Source organism: Oncorhynchus masou, chromosome 9 (assembly GCF_036934945.1).
Source record: "Oncorhynchus masou masou isolate Uvic2021 chromosome 9, UVic_Omas_1.1, whole genome shotgun sequence".
In the NCBI taxonomy this organism is placed as follows: Eukaryota; Metazoa; Chordata; class Actinopteri; order Salmoniformes; family Salmonidae; genus Oncorhynchus; species Oncorhynchus masou.
This window is the reverse complement of record NC_088220.1, coordinates 5,764,138-5,775,251: the sequence shown is the minus strand read 5'-3', so window position 1 is coordinate 5,775,251 and position 11,114 is coordinate 5,764,138.

Sequence of the window (11,114 nt, the reverse complement as noted above, 5' to 3'; positions counted from 1 at the left end):
CTGGGAATTGTTTTGCTCTTTCAAATTGGCATCACATGTTTTATGTTCGGACCAACTCGTACGTGGAGAACTGGGAATGTCCCTGATTTCCACCATTTTAATCATGCCTAGTGACAAACATGTAGGCTAATCATTCATGCAGCAACAAAAAGAGAAGTCTCAGAGAGTGTTTTATAACATATTCTCACGTAGCCCATTCCGCCTCATTCTATGCTTTCATTTCATCTCCCTGCAGAGCAGGTCTATAACCAATGTCCTTTCACCACACACTGTTCTCAAATTAAACCTAAGGACACCCCAACTGGTGTCATTGAAACAGATTCAACAGTGGGCTGAGGTGCTGAGCCAGGTGCTGTGTGTGGTTTACATGGCTCCTAAAGCCTAGAGACCCCCTCCTTCTCTCTATTCTCTACTTAAATCTAAATGCATTGGATTGGTGCAGGAGGCCAGAGGGGAGCTGTCTGAGCCGGCTCATGGTCTGTGGCAAAAATGAGGGACAACTGGTATAGGCCAATTAAAAAATATATTTATTGTAAAAAAAACCATTAACTTTAAACTAAGAAAACTGAATGAGGTGTGAAGTATCATAATGTAAGGTGTATGTAAAGTGCGGGGATGTGTGAATGACTGAGTGAAAACTATAAAAGAACAAACAAAGCAGGTTCATACCTGGAGAGAGAGAGGACAGAGACAGAGACAGAGACAGAGACAGAGAGACAGAGACAGAGAGACAGAGAGAGAGAGTGATTAGTGACAGTTTAAATACCCTGGAGCCCAGGTGACTCCACTAACGACCCTCCTCTGCCTGCAGGAGGAACCGCCCTGCACTGCAGAGGAGGAGCCGTGACAGAGTTTACCATATTTCATTGGATTGGTGAAGCCATGGAGCAGAGTGAGTTTACTGTAAGGTCTACTACACCTGTTGTATTCAGCACCATGTGACCAATACAATTTGATTTATTTTGATTTTATTGGTGACCATGGAACAGAGGGAGTTTATACCATATTTCATTGGATTGGACTAGATGTGCTAGAGATAGTTTATACCATATTTCATTGGATTGGATTAGATGTGCTAGAGATAGTTTATACCATATTTCATTGGATTGGACTAGATGTGCTAGAAGATAGTTTATACCATATTTCATTGGATTAGATTAGATGTACTAGAGATATGTACACAATATTTCATTGGATTAGATTAGATGTGCTAGAGATAGTGTACACCATATTTCATTGGATTAGATTATATGTGCTAGAGATAGTGTACACCATATTTCATTGGATTAGATTATATGTGCTAGAGATAGTGTACACCATATTTCATTGGATTAGATTAGATGTGCTAGAGATAGTGTACACCATATTTCATTGGATTGGATTAGATGTGCTAGAGATAGTTTATACCATATTTCATTGGATTGGATTAGATGTGCTAGAGATAGTGTACACCATATTTCATTGGATTGGATTAGATGTGCTAGAGAATAGTGTACACCATATTTCATTGGATTAGATTAGATGTGCTAGAGATAGTGTACCATATTTCATTGGATTAGATTAGATGTGCTGAGATAGTGTACAATTCATATTTCATTGGATTGGATTAGATGTGCTAGAGATAGTTTATACCATATTTCATTGGATTGGATTAGATGTACTAGAGATAGTGTACACCATATTTCATTGGATTAGATTAGATGTGCTAGAGATAGTGTACACCATATTTCATTGGATTAGATTAGATGTGCTAGAGATAGTGTACACCATATTTCATTGGATTGGATTAGATGTGCTAGAGATAGTTTATACCATATTTCATTGGATTGGATTAGATGTGCTAGAGATAGTTTATACCATATTTCATTGGATTGGATTAGATGTGCTAGAGATAGTTTATACCATTTTCATTGGATTAGATTAGATGTGCTAGAGATAGTTTATACCATATTTCATTGGATTAGATTAGATGTGCTAGAGATAGTGTACACCATATTTCATTGGATTGGACTAGATGTGCTAGAGATAGTTTGTACCATATTTCATTGGATTGGATTAGATGTGCTAGAGATAGTTTTATACCATATTTCATTGGATTGGATTAGATGTGCTAGAGATAGTGTACACCATATTTCATTGGATTGGATTAGATGTGCTAGAGATAGTGTACACCATATTTCATTGGATTAGGGATTAGATGAGAGATAGTGTACACCATATTTCATTGGATTAGATTAGATGTGCTAGAGATAGTGTACCATATTTCATTGGATTGGATTAGATGTGCTAGAGATAGTTTATACCATATTTCATTGGATTGGATTAGATGTGCTAGAGATAGTGTACACTATATTTCATTGGATTAGATTAGATGTGCTAGAGATATTTATTTCATTGGATTAGATTAGATTAGAGATAGTGTACACCATATTTCATTGGATTGGATTAGATGTGCTAGAGATACCATATTTCATTGGATTAGATGTGCTAGAGATAGTTTATACCATATTTCATTGGATTGGATTAGATGTGCTAGAGATAGTTTATACCATATTTCATTGGATTAGATTAGATGTGCTAGAGATAGTTTATACCATATTTCATTGGATTAGATTAGATGTGCTAGAGATAGTTTATACCATATTTCATTGGATTAGATTAGATGTGCTAGAGATAGTGTACTAGGATTAGATTAGTTTAGAGATAGTTATACCATATTTCATTGGATTGGATTAGATGTGCTAGGGAGATAGTTTATACCATATTTCATTGGATTGGATTAGATGTGCTAGAGATAGTTTATACCATATTTCATTGGATTGGATTAGATGTGCTAGAGATAGTTTATACCATATTTCATTGGATTAGATTAGATGTGCTAAAGATAGTTTATACCATATTTCATTGGATTAGATTAGATGTGCTAGAGATAGTTTATACCATATTTCATTGGATTAGATTAGATGTGCTAGAGATAGTTTATACCATATTTCCTATATTTCAGTGGTGAGAAGTAAGTAAGTTCACACTTTGGAAAGTTAGGAAAGATAAATGGGACATAGCCAGGATAAATAAAGAATGATGGGTCTCTAGCTACTCATAGGAAGAGTGGGGTTAGTTGAGCTAAAGGGGTAAATTGAGCCGAAGGGGTAAATTGAGCCAAAGGGGTAAGTTGAGTCAAAGGGGTAAGCTGAGTCAAAGGGGTAAATTGAGCCAAGAGGTAAATTAAGCCAGAGGGGTAAGTTGAGTCAAAGGGGTAACTGTGCCAAAGGGGTAAATTGAGCCAAGGGGTAAGATGAGCCGCCCTTGTTTCTATGAAGCCATACACAAAATTCGTAATTTGTCCAAATATTTAGAAAGAGATCAGAATTTCATCAAGTCTGTGAAGGAACAAACCACATGGAAAAAGTGGTAAGAAACTTAAGTCAAAATCATTTATTGTGTTAGAGGTTTCATGATGCTTGTATCTAAACCAAAGTTGATCATTTTAAGATTCCTCTAAATATCAGTTGGGGTCTAATTTTTGCTTCAAAATGATGTCCTAAATGTCCTGAAAGTGCATCCTTGTAAATATGTGGTCTAATATATTCAAAATGTCTGCCTATTGTTAAGTTGAGCCAATGTCATTGGGTAAGTTGAGCCAATAGCCTTGGGGTAAATTGAGCCAATTGCCTTGGGGTAAGTTGAGCCAATGGCCTTGGGGTAAATTGAGCCAATGGCCTTGGGGTAAATTGAGCCAATATTCTTTGGGTATGTTGAGTCAATGGCCTTGGGGTAAGTTTAACCATCGGCCTTGGGGTGAGTAAATTGATCCAATGGCTTTTGGGTAAATTAAACCAATATCCTTGGGGTAAGTTGAGCAAAGTACGTTTGAAGAGACCACCATGTTTTGGACATGCTATGTTTTCAAAGGTAAAATGTGTCCATGAATTCTGATTATTTCCAGGGATACACAACAACCTGAAATATATGTTGATATACAGCATCAGTCCAAAGTTTGGACACTTCAACTCAATTAAGTTCTTATTATCAGTTTTGCTATTTTGTAGAATAATAGTGAAGACATCAAAACAATGAAATAACACATATGGAATCATCTAGTAACTAAGAAAGTGTTACATTTATATTGTAGATTCTTTAAAGTTGCCACCCTTTGCCTTGATGACAGCTTTGCACACTCTTGGCATTCTCTCAACCAGCTTCTTGAGGAATGCTATTCCAAGAGTCTTGAAGGAGTTCACACATATGCTGAGCACTTATTGGCTGCTTTTCCTTCACTCTGTGGTCCAACTCATGCCAAACCATCTCAACTGGGTTGAGGTCAGGTGAATGTGGAGGACAGGTCATCTGATGCAGCATTCATCACAGAAATCTAACACTTGGACTCATTAGGCCAAAGGACAGATTTCCACTGGTCTAATGTCCATTGCTCGTGTTTATTGACCCAAGCAAGTCTCTTCTTATTATTGGTGTCCTTTGGTAGTGGTTTCTTTGCAAAAATTCAACAACGAAGGCCTGTTTCATGCAGTCTCCTCTGAACAGTAGATGTTGAGATGTGGCTGTTACTTGAACTCTGTGAAGCATTTATTTGGGGTGCAATCTGAGGTGCAGTTAACTCTAACGACTTCTCCTCGCAACAGAGGTAACTCAGGGTCTTCCTTTCCTGTGGCGGTACTCATGAGAGCCAGTTTCATCACAGCACTTGATGGGTTTTGCGACGGCACTTGAAGAAATTTTCAAAGTTCTTGATATTTACCAGATTGACTGACCTTCATGTCTTTAAGTCATGTTGGACTGTCGTTTCTCTTTGCTTATTTGAGCTGTTCCTATCATAATATGGGACTTGGTCTTTTACCAAACAGGACTATCTTCTGTATACCAACCCTACCTTGTCACAGCAAAACTGATTGGCTCAAACGCATTAAGATGGAATGAAATTCCACAAATTAACTTTAAATAAGGTACAATTGTTAATTGAAATGCATTCCAGGTGACTACCTCGTGAAGCTTGTTGAGAGAATGCTGAGGGTGTGCAAAGTTGTTATGAAGGCAAAGGGTGGCTACTTTGAAGACTCTCAAATATAAAATATATTTTGATTTGTTTAACACTTTTTTGGTTGATTCATGTGCACTATTTCATGGTGTTGATGCCTTCGCTATTATTCTACAATATAGGAAATGGTAAGAATATAGCGAAAACAATGGAATGAGTAGGTGTGTCCAAACATTTGACTGGTACTGTGTTTGTTAGAAATAGTACTATATACAGTGCCTTGCAAAAGTATTCGGCCCCCTTGAACTTTGCGACCTTTTGCCACATTTCAGGCTTCATACATAAAGATATAAAACTGTATGTTTTTGTGAAGAATCAACAACAAGTGGGACACAATCATGAAGTGGAACGACATAGTGGTTAGAGTGTAGAGGTGGCAGGGTAGCCTAGTGGTTAGAGTGTAGAGGTGGCAGGGTAGCCTAGTGGTTAGAGCGTAGAGGTGGCAGGTTAGCCTAGTGGTTAGAGTGTAGGGGCGGCAGGTAGCCTAGTGGTTAGAGTGTAGAGGTGGCAGGGTAGCCTAGTGGTTAGAGTGTAGAGGTGGCAGGGTAGCCTAGTGGTTAGAGTGTAGAGGTGGCAGGGTAGCCTAGTGGTTAGAGTGTAGAGGTGGCAGGTAGCCTAGTGGTTAGAGTGTAGAGGTGGCAGGTAGCCTAGTGGTTAGAGTGTAGAGGTGGCAGGGTAGCCTAGTGGTTAGAGCGTAGAGGTGGCAGGGTAGCCTAGTGGTTAGAGTGTAGCGATGGCAGGGTAGCCTAGTGGTTAGAGTGTAGAGGTGGCAGGTAGCCTAGTGGTTAGAGTGTAGAGATGGCAGGGTAGCCTAGTGGTTAGAGCGTAGAGGTGGCAGGGTAGCCTAGTGGTTAGATTGTAGAGGCGGCAGGGTAGCCTAGTGGTTAGAGTGTAGAGGCGGCAGGGTAGCCTAGTGGTTAGAGTGTAGAGGCGGCAGGGTAGCCTAGTGGTTAGAGTGTCGCATCTCTGCATGTCTGGCAGACATATCAGTGTGGATGACGGATCACCACCTCAAGCTGAACCTCGGCAAGACGGAGCTGCTCTTCCTCCCGGGGAAGGACTGCCCGTTCCATGATCTCGCCATCACGGTTGACAACTCCATTGTTTCCTCCTCCCAGAGCGCTAAGAACCTTGGCGTGATCCTGGACAACACCCTGTCGTTCTCAACTAACATCAAGGCGGTGGCCCGTTCCTGTAGGTTCATGCTCTACAACATCCACAGAGTACGACCCTGCCTCACACAGGAAGCGGCGCAGGTCCTAATCCAGGCACTTGTCATCTCCCGTCTGGATTACTGCAACTCGCTGTTGGCTGGGCTCCCTGCCTGTGCCATTAAACCCCTACAACTCATCCAGAACGCCGCAGCCCGTCTGGTGTTCAACCTTCCCAAGTTCTCTCACGTCACCCCGCTCCTCCGCTCTCTCCACTGGCTTCCAGTTGAAGCTTGCATCCGCTACAAGACCACGGTGCTTGCCTACGGAGCTGTGAGGGGAACGGCACCGCAGTACCTCCAGGCTCTGATCAGGCCCTACACTCCAAAACAAGGGCACTGCGTTCATCCACCTCTGGCCTGCTCGCTCCCTACCACTGAGGAAGTACAGTTCCCGTCAGCCCAGTCAAACTGTTTCGCTGCTCTGGCCCCCAATGGTGGAACAAACTCCCTCACGACGCCAGAACAGCGGAGTCAATCACCACCCACTGGAGACACCTGAAACCCCACCTCTTCAAGGAATACCTAGGATAGGATAAAGTAATCCTTCTCACCCCCCCTTAAATGATTTAGATGCACTATTTTAAAGTGGCTGTTCCACTGGATGTCAGAAGGTGAATTCACCAATTTGTAAGTCGCTTCTGGATAAGAGCGTCTGCTAAATGACTTAAATGTAATGTAAATGTAAATGTAAATGAGTGTAGAGGTGGCAGTGATGCCTAGGCAGTGTAGAGGCTGCAGGGTAAGAAGGTTAGAGCGTTGGACTAGCAACCGAAAGGTTGCAAGTTTGAATCCTGAGCTGACAAGGTACAAATCTGCCGCTCTGCCCCTGAACAGGCAGTTAACCCACTGTTCCTCACGTCATTGAAAATAAGAATTTGTTCTTAACTGACTTGTCTAGTAAAATTAAGGTAAAAAAAAATAAAAAATCTCTTGGGGGAACACAATATCAAGATCTTTGACATTTGATTTATGGATATTTAAGTTATTATAGAGAGGCACATACGCTCTGGTAGGAAACCAATTGTAACCTTGCTTATTAGTTGGTTCGATTCATTTGATTTGTTTGGTGGTTTGAAATGCTGTTTTTGTCTCTTCTCTTTAAGCTTCACATGACGTTAATATTAGAAAATGCTGTTGTTGACTGACGCTGCTTGCAAGGCAACACAGTAAAGATACTGTAAATTCTTGCCAGCTAGCTAGCTAGGCTACATGTTGCTAAACTGTACACGAATGAAATATTCATCGACAGACATCCATTTTATTTTGAAAGTGAGATTGACCATGATGCCAAATTCTCACAAGGGTACCCGAAGATAATAGGCAAGCATTCGGATTCTGCTGAGGCATTGTTGTGAACAAACAGAACAGACAGCTAGTCCTTCATCTATCCAAATGCCAGCCAGCCAACTGGTGCCACAGTGAGGACAGGGGCAATATATAGGAATTATAGGACAATAATACAGATTGTTTGCAACAAGGTTAAACACTGATAGATTTAGAGAGAACCTTGTGCTGCATTTTGTGAAGGAGGGTGACTCATAGTATCAACCTTTGGTAGGGAATAATGGCTTCCCTTTCAGGAGGATGTGAAATTGGATTGCCATACAAAGTGCTTGCTGTGGATAAACCTGTGTTATCAATTACGAAGCAAAACTACATTAAAAAGCTGGAGGAGGGGAGAGTCCAGCCAACCTTGTTACACCGAGTGAAAACACATTCACAGCCTTAAACTGTTTTGGGGAAATTAAAGATTATATGTATGTTTGCATATACATTCAGATTCTTTGTTTAGTTTTTCCTTGAGGACTGGTATCATTTTACAATTTGTTCATGACTGATACATATTATCAAAAACTTTTCACAAAACTACCAATGTAGATAGATCTTCTCTCCAATAGAGGGCAATAGTTTATTACTTACCATAGTGAATCTCTAACTCCGGCACACATTTGGAAGTTAATTACCACCTTTTACTTTTGTAATATCTTTAATATTTATGGGCATATATACATTTTTTTTTCTGATGTTCCTTTTTTAAATCCCTTTCACTGCTTTATGCATATGGAAATCATTTCCTTTCTGAATATGGTGTTTTGGAGAATTCATTGCAGTAAAGCCTATTTCAGACACATTTTAAACGTGTCAGATGCTGGTATATGAAAAACATATGAAGAGAACCACCGTCCCTGAGTGCATTTACGATGCAAAGATATAAAACACATGAAGAGAACCACTGTCCTGAGTGCATTTACGATACGCAGAGATATAAAAACACATGAAGAGAACCACCGTCCTGAAAGTGTATTTACGATACGCAGAGATATAAAAACACATGAAGAGAACCACCGTCCTAAATTGCATTTACGATACGCAGGATATAAACATGAAGAGAACCACTGTCCTGAGTGTATTTACGATACGCAGAGATATAAAAAACACATGAAGAGAACCACCGTCCTGAGTGCATTTATTATACGCAGAGATATAAAACACATGAAGAGAACCACTGTCCTGAGTGTATTTATGATATACAGAGATATAAAACACATGAAGAAGACACTGTCACCAAGTGCATTTACGATATGCAGAGATATAAAACACATGAAGAGAACCACCGTCCTGAGTGCATTTACAATATGCAGAGATATAAAACACATGAAGAGAACCACCGTCCTGAGTGCATTTACGATATGCAGAGATATAAAACGCATGAAGAGAACCACCGTCCTGAGTGCATTTACAATATGCAGAGATATAAAACACATGAAGAGAACCACTGTCCTGAGTGCATTTTCGATATGCAGAAACCATAAAACACATAAGGAACCACCGTCCTGAATTTTCGATATGCAGAGATATAAAACGCATGAAGAGAACCACCGTCCTGAGTGCATTTACAATATGCAGAGATATAAAACACATGAAGAGAACCACTGTCCTGAGTGCATTTACAATACAGAAACCAAAGGAAAATAAGGCCCCTAAAATGCTTATGGATGAACGGTGGTGTTAAATTATTGACACCCTTGATAAAGACATGCAGTGGATTGAAATTATTGACACCCTTGATAAAGACATGCAGTGGGTTGAAATATTGACACCCTTGATAAAGACATGCAGTGGGTTGAAATTATTGACACCCTTGATAAAGACATGCATGCAGTGGGTTGAAATTATTGACACCCTTGATAAAGACATGCAGTGGGTTGAAATTATTGATACCCTCGATAAAAGACATGCAGTGGGTTGTAATTATTGACACCCTCGTTAAAGACATACAGTCGGGTTTGAATTATTTGCACCCTCTAAATACATACAGTCGGGTTTGAATTATTGACACCCTCGATAAAGACACAGTGGGTTTAAATTATTGACACCCCTGATAAAGACACAGTGGGTTTAAATTATTGACACCCTCAATAAAGACACAGGGGGTTTAAATTGTTGACACCCTCAATAAAGACACCGTGGGTTTAAATTATTGACACCCTCGATAAAGATGAGCAATAATGACTGTATAAAATAAATACATGAAATACTGAGCTAAATAATTAGGGAATTATACTAATTATACTAATACATTAGCTTAGAGAAATACAGTAATATTGTCTCAAAAATGTAGGGGGTCATAGTTACTGACACCCCGAAAGATTCTTATAAATAAACTAGTCAAAAGTGTAGTATTTGGTCTCATATTCCGAGCACACAATGATTACATCAAGTTTGGTAATAGTTGGCATGTCTTGAGGATATGATCTTTGACCCTCTGTAACTTTCTCACTCATCCTTATTCGGGATTATCCTTAATCATGGTAGCATCCACAATGAATGTTATATGTGTTTTGAAATATATTATACTGAACAAAAATATAAACACAACATGCAACAATTTGAAAGATTTTACTCCAGTACATATAAGGAAATCCATCACTTGAAAGAAATAAATTAGGCCCTAATCTATGGATTTCACATGACTGGGCAGGGGTGCTGCCATGGGTGGGCCTTGGAGGGCAAAGGCCCACCCACTTGGGAGCCAGTCCTACCAATTGGGGAGCTAGGCCCTGCTAATCATAATGAGTTTTTCCCACAAAGGGACTTTATTACAGACATAAATACTCCTCAGGTGATCGAACAGGTGAAGAAGCTGGATGTGGTTGCACGCGGTTAGATGTACTGCCAAATTCTCTAAAACGACGTTGGTATCAGGATAAGGTAAGACCCCTGTGTCGAAGTTTACTACAGCAACAGGGGCAAAGGTACAGGACGGCAGGCAGGCTCAGGGTCTGGATCAGGCAGGCAGGCTCAGGGTCTGGATCAGGCAGGCAGGCTCAGGGTCTGGATCAGGCAGGCAGGCTCAGGGTCAGGATCAGGCAGAGCTTGGTAATCCAGGAGACGGGGCAAAGGTACAGGATCGCAGGCAGGCTCAGGGTCAGGATCAGGCAGGCAGGCTCAGGGTCAGGATCAGGCAGCCAGGCTCAGGGTCAGGACCAGGCAGAGTGGTCAGGCGTGCGGTCTCAAGGTCCGGGGCAGGCAGAGTGGTCAGGCGTGCGGGCTCAGGCTCAGGGTCAGGCAGAGTGGTCAGGCGTACGGGCTCAGGCTCAGGGTCAGGACTAGCAAGGGTCAAAAACCAGGAGGATGAGAAAAGAGAGACTGAGGAAAAGCAGGAGCTGAATGCAAAAAATGCTAGTCGACTTGACAAACAAGATGAACTGGCAACAGACAACACTGGTATAATTACACAGGGGATAATGGGGAAGATAGGGGACACCTGGATGGGGGGTGGAGACAATCACAAAGACAGGTGAAATAGATCAGGAGTGTGACAGTTGGAGGCAGCTTATGGCAGAG